Source organism: Oncorhynchus nerka, linkage group LG22, assembly GCF_034236695.1.
Source record: "Oncorhynchus nerka isolate Pitt River linkage group LG22, Oner_Uvic_2.0, whole genome shotgun sequence".
NCBI classification, from domain to species: Eukaryota; Metazoa; Chordata; class Actinopteri; order Salmoniformes; family Salmonidae; genus Oncorhynchus; species Oncorhynchus nerka.
In genome coordinates this window covers 11410044-11433192 of record NC_088417.1, presented here as the reverse complement: position 1 = coordinate 11433192, position 23149 = coordinate 11410044, and the positions used below count along the sequence as shown (strand labels likewise).

At 41.1% G+C, this 23149-nt stretch overlaps 1 long non-coding RNA gene across 3 annotated transcripts; it reads right to left on the bottom strand.

The window, feature by feature from the left end:
• Positions 1–10029: 10029 nt before the first annotated feature.
• On the bottom strand, positions 10030–19085 carry LOC135563741 (uncharacterized). Of its 3 annotated transcripts, none has more exons than XR_010460451.1 (6): positions 19000–19085; positions 13957–15341; positions 12660–12767; positions 12386–12559; positions 12180–12281; positions 10030–12055 (listed from the first exon to the last, which is right to left on the bottom strand). It is a non-coding gene; the product is annotated as an uncharacterized LOC135563741 (long non-coding RNA). The 3 variants fall into 3 exon arrangements; XR_010460452.1 differs by having other exon boundaries at positions 12660–12747; XR_010460453.1 differs by lacking the exon at positions 13957–15341 and having other exon boundaries at positions 19000–19073.
• Between the last annotated feature and the right edge of the window lie 4064 nt (positions 19086–23149).

Sequence of the window (23149 nt, the reverse complement as noted above, 5' to 3'; positions counted from 1 at the left end):
CTGGGCTCCCGACACTAAGGATTGTATGCCTCGCAGCCCTCCATTCTACTCCCCCTGGCAAGACCCTTGACACCACCTACCTGTACACAACCTGAGGACGTGTTTGATGGGGTGGTCAGTACTATTTTTGTTGACACAATCAAGGCCTCAGTAGCCGCGCTTTTAGACGTGGTGATTGGAGAATATATACGAGAAAAATGCATCGGTTGTGAAATTAATCACCCCAGCCAGCGAAGGCACCCCTGCCTATACGATCCCCCAAGATACTACTTCTTCAACAATTTTGAGGCGCTGGTGAAAAGACTTTGGTCCCGCCGGTTTATACCATCGCTGGTCAGAGCCCTGGAGGCTATGGGCCTTGTGCCGTCTATCCCCAGAGTTTACGGGGTAACCGAAGCATTCCTACACGAGCTAAAGGAGGCAATTCACATACACCAGAAACTCAAAGAAATCCGACACACCCTGGTGGAGGATAACAAATACAGGGAGGCTGTGGTGTCGGATGTGTTGGCTTTCTGGCTCAATAAACCCCAAGAGCCCGAGTGACATTTTTGTTATTTAGATGTAGAGCAATGGGTAACTATATGTATACGATGTTAGATAGAATAAATACATTTTTTCTTTTGAGAGAACTTACAAGTGTTATGCATCAAATTATTGAAAATAAAGTGAACAATGTCTCGTTCTACAAAACCCCCAATTCCGGGGCTAATGTAGAGCGTGTTTTGAAAATGGACCAAATCATGACTTATGTACGCCATGCTGGCGAGGTTCTACAATGGACACAAATGGTAACCCGGCTTGGTGGTGATTCTGAAGAACTAGAAACAACCTTGTCTAAGATTTTACTTTATTTGTTTGAAACACCCTTTAATTGTACCATGTATCATATTTGTTGTTTATATACTTTTATAGCGGATGTGTCTGTTGTAAAAATTCAGCGAAACAAACCTGTTAATCTAACCCAAATATACAAGGTTTTACATGATTCGATCATAGAGAAAGGGGGGGCATGTATCCTGCAACGAATTAGGGATTGTCTGTATACGTAATACCTAATGTTTTCATGAAAAAAAAATCCCAAAAATGAAAATGAAATGTTGTTGTTATTTGAAAGTGGCTCATTAACATTATTGTACCTCAGAGAGGCAAGAAGGATGGCAGAGCAGATTTTGAAAAACATTTATTATAATCCCTCTAACCCGGGGTCTTATGGTGGTAAGGAGCGTTTACAGCGCGCTTTAGCCGAAGAAACAGGTCACAGGTTATGCGATGCTAAAGTCACTGAGTGGCTATCCGAACAAGATGCGCACACTCTACATAAACCCGTGAGAAAACATTTTCCTAGAAATAGAGTTTTTTCTACACACCCATTGTCCCAATTTCAGGCGGATCTATGTGACATGCAGGCCCTTGCAGATAAAAATGAAGGAAACCGCTACATGCTAACGGTCATAGATATTTTCTCTAAAATAGCTTTTGTCCGGGTCTTAAAGAATAAGAGCGGCGCTGAGGTGACCAGGGCATTTGCCTCTATCTTGAAGGAAGGAGGCGCCCCCAAGAAAGTGCAGACCGATGGCGGAAAATAATTTTTTAATAAGACCTTTCAGAAACTAATGAAAAAGCACAATATAGTACATTTTGCTACAGGATCGGATTTGAAAGCTTCTGTGGTTGAACGCTTTAACAGGACTCTGAAGGAGAGGATGTGGCGCTATTTTACAGCGCACAACACGCATAGATATATCGATATAGTTCAAGATTTAGTAATTGCGTATAACAATAGTTATCATAAAAGTATAAGGATGAAACCCTCCGAAGTCTCTTCGGAAAACTCTTTTCAAGTCTTTAAAAATCTGTATCGTTTGCTCCTCTTCGCCGTAAGAAAAAAATACATTTTAAATTTATTGTGGGGGACTTGGTTCGTATATCCAAGTTGAGGGGTGTTTTCGATAAAAATACGTGCAAGGATACAGTGATGAGCTTTTCACGGTTACAGAATGTCTGCCGCGCATACCCCCGGTCTACATATTAAAAGATTATGACGGGGAACTTATAACGGGATCTTTTTATGAGCAGGAATTACAGAAGGTAACGGTTGGTAAAGACAAGGTGTTTCACGAGAGGAGATTCTAGATCAAAAGAGAGAGAAAGGTCAAAAATGGGTGCTGGTCCGCTGGAAAAACTGGCCGCTAAAATTCAACAGCTGGGTATTAGAGAAGGATGTAGTGGAGGCATCAGGGGTTAATTTAAACCCCATGCATGATAAAATACATCCTCATTCGGGTGTACACCGGAGGGCATAATGGAACACAGCGGCTTCTACCTGACTCTCCCCAGTAATGCGTCAGCACACATATATCGTAATAATCAGAGTTCTAATTATACAACCAATTTTCCAAAGCCTATAGAGTTATCAGAGGCCTGGGAAGTAGGGCTCAGCGAGATTACATACCCCCATAGCTGGTATAATATCAAAGATAAGGACCGGGAATTTTATTTCAAAAAGTTAACGGAACCTGCTAAATTTATTAAGGTTAAAAAAGGGTTCTATAGAACCGTCGAAAGGCTCGTCTCCGAGTTGAATGAACGGCTATCGCAGAACAGTATGGAAATATTCCTGATGTACAACCCTATAAATAAAAGGGTACAAATCTCAGGAGATGCTTCCGGGGGGATAAAGACCAGTGGTAATTTAGCCTACATGTTAGGGATGGGGCCCAATACATGGACGTATGTGAGAGATAAATTATTCCCATTCCCCGCGGATATACATGCAGGATTTTACAACATATTTGTGTATACCGACATCATATCATATCAAAGGGTCGGAGACAGCTGTGTGCCACTCCTGAGAACGGTTCATATAGATGGAAAGGATGGGGACATCGTCACTGTCACCTACGACAAGCCACACTACGTACCTGTAAGCAAGAAATATATTGAAAACATTCTTGTTGAGCTTAAAACGGATCAGAACGAAAACATTGAATTTACTTATGGTAAAACGATTGTAAAACTCCACTTTAGACCCACCAAAACCTCTCTACATATATAATATTAGTATTATATATTTTATATACATAATACATCTAAATTAAAATTATGGAACACCGACATCTCGACCCTAACCGGTATGTCACATACTATGTGGATCAAGTGGGTAATGGGTTACCAGGATATTATGGATCGCCCACCATGTATGGTTCGGGGATCGGAGGGATATTTCGTAATCTCTTTAGGATGGTTTTACCATTTATGAAGAGAGGCTTCAGCATAGCCAAACCGCATTTAAAATCAGCAGCAAAAAATATAGTAAGTGAGGTTGTCGCCAATGCGATAACCAGAAGGGCGTCACCAGATGTCGAGAGTCAAGAAGGCTCGGGGTTGATGATGTTCTCTCGAAGACCGAAAAAGAGACCGCCAGGTATAAGGCGAAGACTTGAGCCTAAAAAACGGCGGTTAACGGTTAAAAGAAACTCAGTTAGTCAAAGACGGGGTAAAGTGAGGAGGTCTGGACCAAAAACGGTAAAAAGAATACTCGGAAGTATTTTCTAAAAGAACAAGCACCATGGCTCTTTTACACCGCATGTCCTCTGAAGCTATAAAAACAGAGCTCGATCTTTTCACGGCCCCCTTAACCCAACATTCAGTAGAGAGGTCCAGTTATGTGGAGATAGCCCCACTCTCTGCCATTACAGACAACGGCCCCATAGAGTTTTTCATACCAGGCCACGGTGACAACTATCTGACCTCAACAACACCTTGGTGCATTTGCGTCTAAAAGTAACCAAAAGAGATGGTACTGATATTGCAAACGATGCCAAAGTGAGTCTCATTAATTACCCAGTGGCCACCATCTTCTCCCAAGTGGATGTGACTTTGGGGGAACGGCTAATCAGTCAAAGCAGTGCCACATACCCCTACCGTGCCATCATGGAATGCTTACTCAACTACTCTGAAGACACTCTCAAGACCCAATTCAGCGCAGGGCTTTTTAGCAAGGATACTGCAGGAGGCTCTATGGAATCGACAGACCCATCCACAGGTGCAAATAAAGGCCTGGCCGCCCGGGCTCGCTACTGTGCAGAATCTCGAGAGTTTCATCTGCTAGGCCCTATACACTCTGACATTTTCTTTCAAGAACGTTTACTCTTAAATGCGGTTGATTTAAGACTAAAATTAACCAGGGCCAAGGATGAGTTTTGCCTAATGTCTGCAACGGATGGGGACTTTAGCTTAAAAGTGTTGGGGGCCACGCTTTTTATTAAAAAAGTATCGGTATCTCCGGCAGTTCGTCTGGGTCACTCACAGGCTTTGCTGAAAGGAAATGCCCTTTACCCTCTCCAAAGAATTACCATGAAAACCTTTAGCATACCTGTGGGCAGCAGAATCTGCAGTCAAGAAAACCTATTTCTAGGCCATTTACCGCGATACGTAGTTATAGGTTTGGTTGATCACGCCTCCAATACGGGCAGCTTAAATAAAAACCCCTTTAATTTTCAACACTTCAATGCAGAGTATGTCGCTCTGTGTCAGGACGGACGTCAGGTCCCTGCTAAGGCTTTCCAACCGCAATTTAATAACAACATATCTGTGCGAGAATTTTACAATCTATTCCTGGCTACCGGGAGGCATCTAAAAGATCTCTCTTTACCTATTGACAGAAATGATTTTGCCGAGGGTTACACAATGTATGCTTTCAATTTATCCCCAGATGATGACACCTCAGGAAATCTTTCTGTGGTGTCCCAAGGTAACCTCAGGCTGGAAATGCGTTTCCGTACACCTTTAGCCTGTACGGTTAGCATGATTGTTTATGCCTGCTCTGATTCAATCTTGGAGGTGAATAGCCGAAGACAGGTTTTAGTAGATTATTATTAAGGATCGTTGAGCAAAAGACATGAATACCCAAGAGTTGGAAGGGCTGATGAGCCGACTGATTGGAAAACAATTTTGCGGAGTGTTGGCTTGTGATGAATTACCTATGGAGAAATGGAAGGTGCGGCCTGCAATGTTTATTGTCAATACCCATCCTAAAAACATGCCGGGTGAACATTGGCTAGCTGTGACCTTAGAAGAGGAAGGAGGAAGAAAAATCTCAACTTTTTTGATTCCTATGGTTTCCCACCCGGTTTTTCACATTTCCCCAAATCTATTAAAGAATTTCTGACCAAAAATGGCTCAAAGATATACTACAATATCAAACAGGTGCAAGATACCCTTTCAACGACATGCGGTCAACACTGTGTATTCTACCTATGCCAAAGAGCCCGGGGAGTTTCTTTTGAAGATGTTATGTCTCTTTATAAGGATGATTTAAGAAGTAATGATAAAGTTGTAGCTTGTTTTGTTAGAAAATATCAAAAGTGTTCAAATGTGTATCCTCTAAGAACGTGTAATCAAGGCGTATGCTCACGCCAAATGTTTCAAGAATGCCACAAATGTTAAATTGCTTATTTTTCAAATAAAATTTATTGAATTTAATCATAGTCATTCAAAAGTCATTCAAAAGGCTAACCACTCAGAGAGATCGGGATTAGGGAAAGGTCCAGAGGCGTTCAGGGGGGTAAATGGGTTATCGTCATTCATTTCATAAGGATGCGAGGGTTTTGGGGCATCTTTAGGGGTGCTGTATCTCGGTGACGGTTTGTGTTTTAAAGAGTGAATCTGTTGCCGAATCTTATAGTTGGGTACACCCGAGAGGGGTATGTTGAGGATGGCCAGGGCCTTAAGAAACTGAAGCCACCCTGGAGGTCTTCGGTCATCAGCCACCTTGTGGGCAGATGTGGTACTTTTAAGCAAGTCAAGTATATGTGAACCCTTGACAACAGACCCCTGAAGGATAAACTCTCCTTTGTCATTCCAAGTAGCTGCCCCATTTGAGTCTTTTAGCTTGTTCATAATGTAGCTAACATTTTTCCTGTTACGTGCCGGAACATGGGTTAACAAGTCATGCATAACTTTATCTTCAACAGGCATTTGATCTTCAGATGGTAAGCTCGCAGGTACCGGCCTTACAGGGGCGTGGCTCTCGCGAGGCTCGTCATCTTTTAAAGGGTCCTGTAGGGAAATAGTTAAATGGCCTGTCTCTCTCTCCCCTTGTTTCACCAAGGACAAATACCTTTGCAAGAGGTTTGTGTATTTTTGGACCTTATCATAGGGGTTCAATCCTTTTTGATTCAAAATATCCTTCATGGCCGTATCCAAATCATTTTCCGCTGTTTGTCTGATATTTTCGGGGGCCCCTGCATTTGTTTTTTTAAGTCTATCCAACTCTTGTTGTGGCACCAGATACATTTTATTGGCCATCACCCTATGTGTTCAACCACCACGTCGGGCTGCAATAAGGCTGGTGATGAAGGGCACGGCTATACTTAGTAAAGGTAGAATAAAACCGCCAGACTGTTGTATGCTATGTCGTTTCTTTTGAAGACTGACCCTTTTATTGGCAAAGAGCTTGATCGAGGTCTTTTGTCTCTTTAATTTTTTCAATTGTGTCAGGGTGAGTGGAATGCGTCCTTTGAGAAGATTCAAAGCAATCTCACATAGGGATAATATGAGATCTGAAGAACAGTGACCCAAGATGGCCTTCCGTTCATTAGATGTAGCCCCAACTAGGCTTCTCAAGTACACAGCCGGCCACTCCCACGGGAACAGACCGGTTCGTAGCCTCAGGTGTTCTGGAGTATTTGCTTTTAAATCCACGATTAAATAAGAAAATGGCGCTTGGGTTGCGTCCTCGTAGCTCTCCATAAAGTAGGATTTCCTTCCCGGGTACATCTGCTGAGCTAGAGTGTTAATTTGTAGTTTGTCTCTAGGATTTTTGAACAAAACCATGTAATTGGCGTTCAAACTGATGGTGCGGCTATTTTTACCTTGGTGAAACACATTCTGCACCAAGTAAAGCACGGACAGGTTTCTATGATGCGTATATTGGGTAAACGCTCGGGCAATTTCGGGATGTTCGCTACCTGCAAATAGCATATCGTCCAAAGCCAACAGATTTTTTTTATGAGGAGGTAAAAGTTCATCATCAGACAGGGTATCAGGTATTCCTTCAACAAACTTGATTTTTATTGTCTTCAACAATTCATCATACAGAGGTTGATAACATGAATAACACCACACAACATTATCAGGCTTTTGAGATAACACATGTTCAGAATTCTCTAAAATACTTTTTACAAAACAAGTTTTACCACTATTCGAAGGCCCTGCGATTAAGGCCGAAAATGGTAGTTGCAACCGGGGGTCAAAACCTTCTACAGCAGTCATTATATCTTAAGCTTTAAGACCCCTGTAGCATAAGTCAACACCCAAAGGGGTAATGTGGTCCAGTCAGGCAAAAGCAGTCTCTTGTCATAGACAACCCTGAATCTTTTAGTAAGTGGGGCCTTCCTCAGATGGAAGCCCTTTATTATACACAACAATCTTTTTGTAGGAGCTCCTAAATCTCAAAGTCACTATTCCTGTCATTTAGGAACCACCCCTCAAACAAACGTGTGATTGATTCCTAGTTTTTACACGAGGTGTATTTTTTTTCATAGTTTTTGAGTCACGCCTGACACACTGCGGCCTGTAGCATAAGTCAGTAGCCATAGGGCAATGTAGTCCCGTCAGGCAAAAGCACTCTCTTGTCATAGACAACCCTGAATCTTTTAATGAGTGGGGCATTCCTCAGATGGAAGCCCTTTTTATCCCTAACAATCTTTTTGTAGGAGCTCAAAATCTCCAAGTCACTATTCCTGTCATTTAGGAACCCCTCGACCAAGCGTGTGATTGATTCCAAGTTTACACGCTGGGCATTTTCATAGTTTTGAGTCACTCCTTTGGCTTTCAATACCACGTGATTCTTTAGCGTTCTAAAAGCATAGCTTTTGGGCCCACAGGATGACCATTCTGTGATATGGTCACCCTCTGCGAGTTCGCTCGTTAAGCCACCCAGATAGTTGCTGAGTGGGGGGCTCCAATCCCCTGGTTTGCTTACATAGACCACAGAGTCTGTGTCGTGGTAAAGTACCCGCCTCTGAAGCTGCTCCATGAGCTTGTACAGTTCAAGTCGGCCATAGGCCGTGGTAAATGCTGCAAGAAACACATTTACATTACCCGGGGGTAGAACCCACTTTGTTACGTCGCCATTGCACCAAGGCAATGTCTTGACTCAAGAATGAAAATGTGAAATTTCGTATTGGTCCGAAAAAATGAATTCCAAAAATTCTTCAGGGTCTTTAATAATCGACGTTGTCAACATATTACACCTATGCGCTAATTTGCCCCAAAGCGAATTTAGGTACAATTTCGACACATTTCGTTTGGTTTTGTTGACCTCTATTCTGTCAGGGTCAAGAAGGATGCCTTCTCTGTCATGATAGTCTTGAATGTACCTGTCTTTACTTTCTTGATCTGTGACCGATGCAGGATAGCCTGAAGCCATTTGCTTACATCTCAAGAAGGTCTTGATGTACTCTTTAAAAAGAGTGTCTGATTTCTTTGGAAAGTTCCATACTTCAAAGATTTTGGCCACACGATACCCCATCTCTAAAGCCTTAGAGAATTCAGCTGTGACCCATACACCTGTCAGTGCTCTTTCTTGATCGGTGTGATCACATGGGGTTTGTTGTATGTTTTCACTGCAGGTGCGACAAAGGGGAAAGAAAAGTTTTCCTTGAGGGCCCCTGTAAGGCAACACAGGTATAAACAAACCCCTTGGAGGGTAGACTGTTGCTTTGATCAGACCAAAATAGTTTTGAGGTAAGTCAAAATCACGATGAATAATTTCAGGATGACCTATAGGATAGCATGAGGAACTCATTACATGCGGATAAAGGGATGTAAAATCCACATAGCCTATTGTCTCGTCGGGTTGCGCTACATACCTCAATGTCAAAGCATTGGTACGGCCGCCATACAAGGCCTGTCTTGGCTCCAGAGGTTCTGGGATGTCAAAGCTGGAAAGGAATGCTTGAACATGAGGATCAGACTTTTTGAGGGCTGTCCATTCGTGCTCCCACAAAACAACCACTTTTAGACCGTAAGTAGCCTGTAACGAATCAACTTTGTCTTGAAACTCTTGGTACATTTTCCCAAAAGTCTTTTGGGTTAGGACACATATGTTCTGGGGCACAAAGCAAGATTTGCAACCATGGAAGAAACCACCGTTGTACTCATACACGGTCTCAACCCCGTCAATCTTGGTGTAGCCATCTACATGGTAAGAGCCAAACGCCTTCTCCCCTCGATTCAAAGCATGTTGAATAAAAATGTCTTTATCCTGGGCCATATACTCTAGCCATTGAATGGACCCACTAGAGTAGGCCTTGAACTGGCGTCGGTAGTTGTCAGGCGAGGGGATCGCTATAGAGGATGTCGGCATATAGTGTGTACGGTATGTTTTCATGCATGCCGATGCAATCGTTGTACAACTCCAAGGGTCAATACCTGCATCTTTGATTACCTCTTCTCTGAATCTGAGGCATCCTTCACGAAGTATAACCACATCATTGTCACAGTATGATTCCATCTCTTTATGGAAATCAAAGGTGCCATGTCTTACTGTCTCATACCAAGTCATGAATCTCTCTCGCTCTTTGGGAGACATTTGATCACACCCATACATTTCTGGGCTGGGATATGATCCTATATAGTGTAGATTCTCCTCAGATGTGAAGAAGTGGGGGAACCAGCCTTTCACAGAGTTTTCAAAACCCAAGGCCTCTGGCATTTGAGCCAATCTCATGGGTAAGAAGCTTAAACTGTCAATGTATCTCTGGTTGAAGGCGGGATCTACAAAACACAGGATTTTACTCCCTTGCGCTAGGACCCTCGGCGCTATGCCTTGCTGTATCAAGGGGTTCAGAAGAAGGTACGAGTCGTAGGCTCTAGCATTGTGCGCTATGAACGTAAAGTTTCGGTACTGTGGTTTTCTAAAATGTTTTAGAAAGAGTAGTGCACAATTGGATCCTTCTGCAGACCACTTTTCCCCCGTGAATGTCATGGTAGATACAAAAATAGGCAAATGATCCCCGATTGTTGATTTGTCTCAAAATCATAGAACACATATTTCTCTGAAGGTTCATCTTCAGCCAAGGGCTGAATATAACACTCGTGTGGCACTTCTTGAACCACTTCAGCATTTCTGCTTTTCATACCCCCTTTACAGATTGGACACTGTAGGATTCCACAAACATGTGGTTTAGGGCTATCTATTTTAAGGCTGTAATTGCAATGACATTTTGGGCATTTCTTGTTAATGGCACAAATGCTTACAGATTTACAGGCCTTAGGGTGCCATGTTTCAATTTTGTGTTTATCGTAACAGTAGGTCGAACGACATGTGCGATGGCAATCCTCACATGGTGTCAAGTTTAGGGTCTGCATAGGGCACTCGGCATCCTGACATACAGAACAGTTATAACGGCACGAGTGCCCCCCCTTTCGGCTGTAGCCGGTATGGCAGGATCTACACACATAGGTTGCCCCTAGGAACGCCGTGACGTTTGTAACGGCATAGTAATGTTCGTTTTGCACATAAAAGTACAGAATCTGGGGGTGCGGTTGGGGGTGTTTTGGAACTTCAAGAGAGCTGCATTAGCTCTACTGTGGTACAAAACCACAATCTTGATATTCAGAAGGTTTTCAAATTTGACAATGTCTGAGAATGCCACGCCTTCATGGATCCCGAGACCCACCGCCGTTTGGATCTCTCTAGCCTTTTGCAATGCCGTCAGATCAGTACATCCGGGGTTAAGTAAATGCGCTAGGCCTATTGCAAAACATAGCTTATTATCGGGATTGTGAACGTTTATGAGGTAGGCCCTTTTATTGCTTATGATTTCTGACTGCATTAGGCTATCAAGCTTCCTTCTCTGCCCACCGCCCCCCTGTGGTTGACGTATTATTTGCACTACAAGCTCTAGGGTTCGATCGGCTATGATGGCTAAATTTGACTGAACAAGGCGTTCTACCAGCGCTGTAAATTGTTCAAGATCTGCTTCGCCATTGGGTAAAATAAGAGATACTGAATTATGCAGGCTATCTCCACATATTTCCAACTGTAAGACATCACGAGGTTCGCCATAATCTCTTGCTGTTTCTAACAGGTCATTCAGAGTGTCCATTATCATCATGTAAAATACAGCATAGTCAAGATTCTGATTCACACATAGGAAATTGAAAAATTGTCGAATCTCTGTATTGTTGAATTTATTCCTGTACACAACCCTGACACGTCTATCATGAACATCTGCAGCCAGATTTATTAGATAATTGTCCAATTCCCCAAAAACATCTTGTGGCGTTTCAGACTCTACGGACCTAGGCGTTACGGGTTGTCATATCGCTGTCGGGGTTGTCGGGGCCGAAATTGTCTGACTCGCGTTCATACGATTAATTAAGGTTATGAGGGCTTCGGGAATCTGGGATAACATGTTTTCCTCAACCCCCCCTGACTGGTTCATACGATTAATCATTTCTAAGAGTTCGGCTGGAATCTGTGTTAATATGCTTTCATCTAACGTTCCTGAATCGTTCATACGTCTTATAACTTCTAGGAGTTCGTCTGGAATCTGGGATAAGAGGCTTTCAACTGTCTCCCCGTGTTGCGTTAGTTCTGCCATTTTTGGATAATTAAGAGTGTTCGTTTTTTTCTTTCTGTAATGGTTGGTGTTACATGTATGATTTTAGCGTCTGTATTTGCGTTTTTTAATGGGGTTGCTGTTTAACATGCGTGGAATTGTTCTATGCCAGAATAACATATCGTCTCTGTACTGTCTCTCAATTAAATCCCCCAGTCGTTTGTATAGCAAAACATTCCTCGATTTCAAAGCCCTGGAAAATAATGTGAAAAACCTTTCTTGTTCGGCTGCAGGTATTGAGGCCGTAGAATTGACTGGGTCTATAAGGTTGGCCGCATCACAGAATAGCTGGTCATCAACATCTGACATGTCATTAAAAACAGGTCTCTTGGGTGTTTCATTCGGAATGCTCGGGGCGCCGGAATCCCCCAGCTCTAGATTTATGTGGTCGTCTGTGCCGTTTTTCGCCGGTGCGGAGTCTGAATGAAAATAATACATACATAATTACGTTATTAGATATAAAAATATATATGTTAGCTACATACAAATGTCAAATACCTTTCCGTTATAATAATATATATTAACAGTATATAGTTAAAATACCTCTGCTTTTTTGGCGCTTGTTGTGACGAATCGCCGAAACCGGGGGTGTGTGACTTTTTCCCTCTAGCGTTCCAGATTCTGCTGGGTCTGTCTCCGGGCAGTCTGAAAAAACATTATTTGTCCTTGTTTTAACATAGGCTATCAACAGATCTATAACTAATAAAAAGGCTGATAACTAATAACAAAACTGTATAATGGTCCCATACCTTGTCCCTGGAGCGCCGGCTCGTGAAGCAGCAAGTTCCCGGCCCAACAGTAGTTTTCGGGTGGGCTTGATTCTGAGCAGTGTACTTGGGCCACAGTGAACGGTAGAATTGCATCAAAGTCCTGCGTGTCAGCTGTCCATAACGCATCCTTTATCATAAAGGGCTGTATGTCGGCTGTAAATACATAAAATAGTTTAAAAAAATAGTACAACCTATTTTTAAAATGTTTATATATAAATATTTCTTGGGTATGTGTTTAATTATAAGGACTTACAACGAAAAAAGGCCGTTGGTGATTGTCTGCCAGACTTTTGCTCCTGCGAACCCCCATCATGTTCCAGATCAGGTAAATCGCGTAAAAGCTGCGTAAATGTCGGGGATCCTAGATTCCATTAGACAATGTTAACAGTTATACGCTATATCTACACTTTTTTTTTTTTTTTTTAACCTATATTGGGCTTTTGGCCTGAAATACCCAAATAACTAGGGGTTAATATTCAAACAAATCTTAAAATATGTTTTTTTCATTTACTCACCTCCAGAAATACCCATTATGCGAGATTCCCTTATTCCGAATATTATTATTATTATTTTAATCTGTCCGTGCAGCTCAATATTCGGGCCTTTATGTTTGCGCTAAAGCAATGCTGACAACGTTAAAAAATAGTTCTGTCCCTAACTATCTAAAAGTTCGGAATGAGTTTTTTTGAGAAATGTATGCTACACCCCAACCCATGTATGTCTGGTTTAGAGAACACAGGCTGTGAATTCAAACAACAGGAGGGGATGTCGTGACATTCTGTCTGCAAACGGGGTGTGTGGGGGCCGCAGATTAGAGATATCTATGTTTAACCCCCGCTGTTCGGCTGATATCTCGACATGCCTTATGCATGATAGTGCACACCTTGGTTACAAACGGTTCTCTACAGATAAGAGTTCTGGGACCCCCCAACCTTAGGATTTATGTTACACACACAACCACACACACACACACACACACACACACACACACACACACACACACACACACACACACACACACACACACACACACACACACACACGCCTGTTGCTCCGCCTCAAGACCCCTCCCCACACACACACAAACACTCTGATTCTATTTTACTTTGCGACAGAGTTGGAAGACGTTGTTAAATAGGTTTTTCCCATAGTTAAAGGGTGAGATACCGTTTTTAAACATTCCTTTTATTGAATTCCAAAATATTTCGTACAACCTTTAAGACATGTTTGAATTAAGTAACCCATTTGAATAATATTTAAACATGCAGCACACGTGTTTTATGTAAAAATAAAAAAAACCTTGGATGCAGGTCTTTGTACATTATTACAAACTTTAATAAAACGTAATGTTCATAACATACCCAATGTAGGAATAGACTATAAAATAATACATGTTTTTTTTTCAGATCTTACAGTTGTCTGCGCCAGACCCTAGCTTGAGAGAAAAGAGCGCTACCCCTTAGTTAAATGGGGGGGTATACATTTTCAAAAATTAACACCTACATTTTAACACACGTTATAATTCAACATTTATTTTAACTATTTCTTACAGATATATGGGGTCCTGTTAGCCCTGAACATTATCCGTTTCCAATTCCCCATCACAAAGTCTTTTCCGCGCTCCGTCGAAGCTCTGTCCACTTTCCTGCCAGGGAAAGATCCGCCTTCGAACTTGTTGTTGTTCCGGTGTATGTCTCAACGATAACCTATGTTGTTCCGGGGTATGTCTCAACGATAACCTAGGCCATCGCCGTAATTGTTCACGATTTTCGAAAAGACTGTCCAGCTTATTCATCAGGATTCGGAAAATGTGGTAATCGCGCCATTTAAAACTGAACATTATTTGAAAAAAATTTACATCCTTGCATGCTTTGGAGGATACATATGGACTGACCGTTTTCGTAGCATTTGACCTGTCAAATTGTTCACATGCTAAAATTGTCACTCTGGAGTCCGGGGTATAACCCATGGATGTGACTCTCAGGGCCATTAGATCCTGACGTCCACAGACTTGTTCTTCCAACGCATATCCTGGCAGCCTTGAAGCACTCAGGGCACGTTCCATTTGACACAAAGCTAGCCTTATTTTAAGCCATTCTCGCATCCTTAGCGCTAGAGAAAAAGGCTCGGGTTCTGCACGATAAAAGGGTTGAGACACGCTGTCTGTGAATATCTTAACCGTAGATTCCTCCGGGTTGAATATGTACGAAATATGGCCCTCGCTTGTACACAGAAATCCGTTAAAACATTCGGGAACCTCTACCAAAATATCCTCCAAGCTTTTGGCGTTGGGTTCGTGACATGAGCTACAGAGCACTCCGAGAATTCCCCTTGTAGACATATTTTTAGATGCTTAATATTCAGGTCTTAAAAATGGCTTGTTCTGGACATTTATAATGCTGAGGCCCCAGCGCTATCTATAGCCCCAGACATTCCTGCTTCATAGATAACAACCATAAGGGAGATAAAACTGGGGGGGGTGGAGGGGGGGGGCATGGGCCCCAAAAGTTCAAACACCCTCTAACACATGACCACACGAACAGGGGGGGCGGGGCGGGGGCACATATTCTGTACATGTCATCAGGTCATAAGGTCAGCAATCAATCAATTTTGACACATGCCGTATCATATTACTCTCTGGTGATTACATTGAAGAAGACTGTGGTGCAGTTCTTCTGGGACATGTTTCCAGTTATCTTCCCTTGATATCTGTTGACCGTCTAAGTACTGTTAAATATCACATTGTCCGGACGCTCACCAAAGTATGGGGATTCTTTAATCCACACTCCAGAGGTTAGTATTGTGCTGTTAAATGTATTATGTGGGTCAGGAATATCAAATGAACATTGGATTTGCATACAGGAGCCCGTCAGTACATCCAGTCTATCTGGCATTGTGGCGATCAAATGTCGTTCACCAAAACAGGCCAAAACACCTGCAACATAAAGGACAACATCAGGGATGTTCTGATGTTTTTTCAATTCAGTCCAATGATATGTATTAACCCTAGATGACTGACAGGAGCCTCTGTTTGGAGGCAACTGCACAGCCATCTTGTTACTACTCCTTCAGTGTAAAAACAGATGTTGGAAGCTATAGAAATTCATTTATTAATGTCTATATTCGTTTTAGACATATTCTATTACAGACACCATAATGCAGACTTTTAAATTATATTTGTGACCTGCAACACTTCCTTCAGTAGAGAGACCCTACCGTTTCTCCAGCCAATGATTGCATCTTGAAACTCACTAAATTGGTATTATCCAATAGCTGCTTCATCTTTGAGTCAGAGTTTTTCCTATTTCCTATTTTCCTTCAAAACAGAGACACTCCCTACTTTCTAAAAATCCTCTCATGGAAGAGATACATAGATGTTGTCTTTGTGCTCTGGGAAGGAAGTCAGCAGGAACTAAATAAATTCCAAACTCTGCTAAGCGAGAGCTCTGAATATCTCAAATTCACCATGCAGACTGTTGAGAGAAATATAAGCTACCTGGACTTATGGATCATCAAAGAGAATGATGCATTACATACAGACTTGTACACAAGGCCAACAGACCTCAATACCCTGCAACATGGGGATAGTATGCATCGCCTTCCACTCAGGAATGGTCTACCATATAGCCAGTTATGCAGGGTTAAACGAATCTGTGGGCAACATTCAGATTTTGACAGCAATGCTAAGAAAACAATTTCAAAATCAGAGGCTACATGGAAAAAATTGATGCAACGATGAAAATATCTCAAAAACCACGAGAGGAAATGCTAAAAAGTAAACCAAAGAAGAAAAACAAATATTTTGCACTAAGTACACCTAGAGTTCAGAGAAAATTAACGCAATCCTAAAGAAGCACTGGCATATTCTGCAATCAGACACAACAATTGCACACCTCTTCAAGGACCAACCCACTGGTGGTCTATAAGCGGTCACAACATTGAGGATAGCTTAGTGAGATATGACCTGCCCCATGAGCCCACTCAGACACTCTTGACACACAATCCAAATTGGAAATACCAATGTGACTCATGCTCACAGTGCAATAGCACTAAAACAACATCCTTCTTCAGACACCCACATACAGGTGGAAACATCCCTGTTAGGGGTATCTTCTCTTGCAAGGAAAAGGGAGTAATCTATCTCATCACATGTTCATGTGGAAAAACCTACGTAGTACAACCGAAAAGACAATTAAAACAATGCAGAGCTGACCACTGTAACGTGGGACGTCGTCTGATGAGGAGGAATCGGACCAAAGAGCAGCGTGGTAAGAGTTCATGACCTTTATTTAACTGAACACTGTTAAAACGAAAGACAATTAAAACAATGCAGAGCTGAACACCGCAGCTCAATCAGGTGTAATAACACTGACTATCCAGTAGCAGCTCACTTTGTTGAAGCTAACCATCCCATCTCCTCACTCAAAAACACACCCATATACACACGCATTGAGCATGTTGGCCAGCCAAGGAGAGGAGGTATTTAAAAACATTGACCCCTACTGTCTTAATATTGACTTTGATCTCAGGCCCTTCTTATGAACTATTCATTTCATGAAGAAGTCTTATAAATGAATGTATTCTTTCTACAGTTTATCAGCGTACAACCAATATGTTCCCCCTGTTGATGATGCTTATTATGCATTATTGATGAACCAAAAGATTACATGTAACAACATTTCATGAAATTGGAAACAATTAAATACATGTGAAATTAAATTAAACAATAATGTATGTTGATGCTAATCTTATGCTAATTTTAATGATAACAATAGGCTAATATATTCAATATGATGTAAACTATTGTCTTTTAACAGTTTCACTCAATTCACTCTAATTAACCTCATAATTGTGACACACCCCTCACTATTGTTATTGGTTGCACTAATTGCACTGTATTTCTACATAACCTGGTTCAAGCATTCATGACTTTACCCTGAAGAAGGAACAGTGATGCCGAAACGTTGGTGTTTTACCCAATAAATGACTGGGAGTTTATATATATATATAGATTGTGCAACTCTCTTTGTTTTTATAGCTTACAGTGTATTCACCGTTAGTCAGCACCTCTACACTAAGTCATTTTCTCTGGGTGTGCTCCAGATAATGCTTTTTATATCACCTGAACATAACAAATAAATAAATAAACATGTAAAGATATCAAAGTATTTAATTTATAGAGTACTAACTTTACTGTCCCTTCTACAACAAAATAGTTAAATACATGTAATATAGTCCATGAAACATTTTATTTAAATACTGTAGAATTCTATTAATTATCATGGAGGACTGCTTCTTCTGGGGAGTACCATATATAGAGACCGGTGGTTTCATAGTTACATAGAATCAGCGATCCAGGGTTTATACCATCACTGTTACAGTCTCTCCCAATAATAATAGTTGTGGAAGGACCACCAGAGGGCAGGCTGGGCTCACTGATAGTAGCCCAACAAAGCATGTTGAGACAAGGTAACCAGAGGTAATTAAGCACAGCTGACGGTACTAATGACGTATTCTCTTTCCCCTATAAGAGAGAGGATGGAACCAGCAGGGAGAGGAGAGACAACCCCTCTCTGTAGAATGGCTACCAAGGGAAGGGAGCGAGCCAAAGAAGATCCATTAAGACAGTGACAAATCTGTGATTGTTGTTATAGTTTAAAGATAATTGTCTTGTGTTCCTGTGTCATCTAAAGAATTAGATGTATGTTGTTCCTTGGGAGATTCTCATTGATTTTGTGGAAGTGTTGTCAGAAATCTCTCAATAGAGAACAGCATTCAACCAAGAAAACCTACTCCTGACTTGTTTAATCCACCTTTCTGTTTTAGAGTGACACTAAATGACTTGGTCCGCTCACATAATACTAACTTATTTCTATGTACAGGTGATTTTTCAATTGGTCGGTATGTTGTCAAGGAGTGGTGATAGGAACAGTGGTGGAAGCTATACTGTTAACCGCACACAGATGTAGGTTTCACATGAACATACAGAGACATGAAGAATTAAGTATACATAAAAAGGGATTGAAAGCAACAAATTTAAAGTTTTGGAATGGCCTACTCAATGTCCAGACCTAATCCCAATTGAGATATTGTGTCAGGACTTGAAACGAGCAGTTCATGCTTGAAAACCCATGAATGTCGCTGATTTAAAGCAGATCTGCATGGGACAGTTTGCCAAAATTCCTCCACAACAATGTGAGAGACTGATCAACAATAACAGGGAATGTATGGTTGGTTGTCATTTCAGCTGAAGGAGGCACAGCCAGTTATTTAGTGTAGGGGAGCATAACTTTGTGTAGGGGAGCATAACTTTGTTTAAGAAATCAATTAAATAAGTATGTAAATGTTGTGTTATTTATTCACTCAGGTTCCATTTATCTAATATCATCTTTTCATTGAATATCTGAAAATATGCAAAAATGTTTTCACAGCAGTTTAAATCCAGACTATTAAATACACTAATCAGGAATTAACTGTACACTTTTCTACACAATTAAAAAGCTGGAATATAGCACATCCCATAAAATATAATGACTTGTGGTTATTCCTTTATGTCTGATTCATAACTAGTTGTTGTTGTGTGGAAGACTCACCTGATATAAAGAGGACAATGAGAAAAAACATGTTCTCAGAACAAGCCATGTGAGAACTCACACACTACTGATCACCTGAAACAGTACAAACACACACTTACTGGTGGAGTAACTTAACTCACACAACACATTGCACTGAACCATCTCCATATCAAATACACTATGTCTTTCCGTTGTGAAGCTAATACATGAACGAACAGCAGTACTTTGAACATATTGAATCTCATTACTCATAATTAATTTTCTTTCATGTATTTTGAATATTCAAAATAACAGAAGATACTGTGAAGACGTCGATTCTTGACAGGCTTGAATAGGAATGTGTGTGGGATTTAAAAATACAGTTCAAACATGAACCAAACTCCACTATTCATTTGACTCAAGACAAAAAAGGAAAAGTTACATTTGAGTTCGATGCAAAACATATGGTTGTCACATTATGTTTCAACATGAAAAATAGACTTGGTATGAAACAGAGTAACTGTAATTGTATCTGAGTGATTCTCACACACCACTCAACTTCTCCTACACCAACTTCCTCTTTGAGGTCTATTTGCAAAGAAGAGCCTGGTGGGCTGGATGCCACAGAGACTGTCACGATCTTCCTCCTCTTCATCTGAAGAGGAGAGGCGAGAAGGATCAGAGGACCAAAATGCGGCGTGGTATGTGTTCATGATGAATGTTTAATTAAATAAAGAACTGAACACTGAATACAAAAACAATAAACAGATAAAGACCGTGAAGCTATCATAAGGACTGTGCTGACACAAGCAACTAGCATAGACAATCACCCACAAACAAACAGTGCAACCCAGGCCACCTAAGTATGATTCTCAATCAGAGACAACTAATGACACCTGCCTCTGATTGAGAACCATACTAGGCCGAAACATAGAAATCCCCAAATCATAGAAAATCAAACAGACTGCCCACCCCAACTCACGCCCTGACCATACTAAATAATGAATACAAAACAAAGGAAATAAAGGTCAGAACGTGACAGAGACACTCTTTTCACTCCACTTTGATAATATAAAGGTTAAAATAAAAAAATAAAAATAGGTTTGATAAAAGGGATATGGTTAAGAAAATGCTCTCCTATCTAGGATTGGAAGACAGCATTTGGTTCCCTGAGTTTACAGTGGAAAGAAAAAGTATGTGAACTCTTTGGAATTACCTGCTTAAATTGGTCATACAATTTAATCTGATCTTCATCTAAGCCACAACAATAGACAAACACAGTCTGCTTAAACTAACAACACACAAACAATTATACGTTTTCACGTCTTTATTGAACACACGAGTAAACATTCACAGTGCAGGGTGGGAAAAGTGTGTGAACCTTTGGATTTTAGAACTGGTTTACCCTCCTTTGGAAGCAATAACCTCAACCAAACGTTTTCTGTACTACTGAACTGTTTCAGTTCAGCAATATTCTTGTGATGTCTGGTGTGAACTGCTCTCTTGAGGTCATGCCACTGCATCGCAATCGGGTTGAGGTCAGGACTCTGACTGGGTCACTCCAGAAGGCGTATTTTCTTCTGTTGAAGCCATTCTGTTGCATCACTCAACTTCTGTTGACCTTCAATTGGCAGACAGATAGCCTTACAATCTGCTGCAAAAAGTCCTGATAAACTTGGTAAATCATTTTTCCGTCGATGATAGCAAGCTTTCCAGGCCCTGTGGAAGCAAAGCAGACCCCAACCATGATGCTCCCTCCACCATACTTTACAGTTTGGATGAGGTTTTGATGTTGGTGTGTTGTGCCTTTTTTTCTCCACACATGATGTTGTGTGTTCCTTCCAAACAACTCAACTTTAGTTTAATCTGTCCACAGAATATTTTGCCAGTAGCGCTGTGAAAGCAATATTTGTTTTTGGACAGCAGTGACTTCTTCTGTGGTGTCCTCCCATGAACACCATTTTTGTTCAGTGTTTTACATATCGTAGACTTGTTAAAAGAGATGTTTGCATGTTCCAGAGATTGCTGTAAATCGTTAGCTGACACTCTAGGATTCTTCTTAACTTCATTGAGCATTCTGCGCTGTGGTCTTGCAGTCACGTTTGCAGGAAGGCCAGTCCTAGGGAGAGTAGCAACAATACTGAACTTTCTCCATTTATAGACAATTCGTCTTACCGTGGACTAATGAACATCAGGGCTTTTAGAGATACTTTTGTAACCCTTTCCAGATTTATATAAGAACAATTCTTAATCTTAGGTCTTCTGAGATCTCTTTTGTTTGAGGTACAGTTCACATTAGGCAATGCTTCTTGTGAATAGCAAACTCACATTTTGTGAGTGTTTTGTATAGGGCAGGGCAACTCTAACCAGCATCACTACTCTGGACGGTTCTGACCTAGAATATGTGGACAACTACAAATACCTAGGTATCTGATTAGACTGTATACTCTCCTTCCAGACTCACATTAAACATCTCCAACCCAAAATGTAATCTAGATTCGGCTTACTACTTCGCAACAAAGAATCCTTCACTCATGCTGCCTAACATACCCTTGTAAAACTGACTATCCTACTGATCCTCGATTCGTCGATGTCCTTTACACAATAGCTTCCAACACTCAACTCAACAAATTGGATGCAGTCTATCATAGTGTCATCTGAATGTCACCAAAGCCCCATATACCACCCACCACTGAGACCTGTATGCTCTCGTTGGCTGGCCCTCGCTTTATACTCGTCGCCAAACCCACTGGTTCCAGGTCATCTACAAGTCTCTGCAAAGTAAAGCCCCGCCTTATCTCAGCTCACTGGTCACCATAGCAGCACCCACCCATAGCACGCGCTCCAGCAGGTATATTTCACTGGTCACCCCCAAAGCCAATTCTTACTTTGGCTGCCTCTCCTTCCTGTTCTCTGCTGCCAATGACTGGAACGAACTGCAAAAATCACTGAAGCTGGAGAGTCATATCTCTCTCACTAACTTTAAGCACCAGCTGTCAGAGCAGCTCACAGATCACTGCACCTGTACATAGCCCATCTGTAAATAGCCCACCCAATTACCTCATCCCCATACTGTTATTTATTTTGCTCCTCTGCACCCCAGTATCTCTAATTGCACACTCATCTTCTGCACATCTATCACCCCAGTGTTTAATTGCTATATTGTAATTATTTTGCCACTATGGCCTATTTATTGCATTACCTCTCTTATCCTACCTCATTTGCACACACTGTATATAGACTTTTTCTATTGTATTATTGACTGTATGTTTATTCCATGTGTAACTCTGCGTTGTTTGTGTCACACTGATTTGCTTTATTTTGGCCAAGTCGCAGTTGTAAATGAGACTTGCTCTTAACTTGCCTACCTGGTTAACTAAAGGTGAAATAAAAATAAATCAAAAAGAGCTGTGAGTCTCTTGTTAAGTCTATAAGAGCTTTGCACATCTGAAATGAACAATATTTCCACATTATTCTTTTAAAAAATTCTTCAAGCTCTTTCAAATTGGTTGTTGATCATAGCTTGACAGCCATTTTCATGTCATGTCATAGATTTTCAAGCCGATCAAAACTGTAACTTGTACAATTAGGAACATTCAATATTGTCATAGTAAGCAACTCTGGTGTATATTTGGCTTTTTGTTTTAGGTTGTTGTCCTGCTGAAAGGTGAATTTGTGTCCCAGTGTCTTTTGAAAAGAAGTCTAAATCAGGTTTTTCTCTAGTTTAGCCTTTGCTTAGCTCTATTCCATGTATTTTTATCCTAAAACACTTTATGACAAGCATACCCATAACATACTGCAGCCATCACCATGCTTGAAAAAATGAAGTGTGGTACTCAACGATATGTTGGACATAGAGTGAATTTATTGTCCAAATGTTTTGCAGTTTTACTTTAGTGCCTAATTGCAAACATAATGCATGTTTAGGAATATTCTAATTCTGTACATGTTTCCTTCTTTTCACTCTGTCATTTAGGTTAGTATTGTGGAGTAAGTACAATGTTGCTGATCAATCCTCAGTTTTCTCCAATCACAGCTGTTAAACTCTGTAACTGTTTTAAAGTCACCATTGGCCTTATGGTGAAATCAGTGGAGGCTATAATAATAATGGAATGGAGCAAATGGAATGGAATCAAACACATGGAAAACATGTTGGATGTATTTGGTACCATTCCACCTGTTCTGCTCC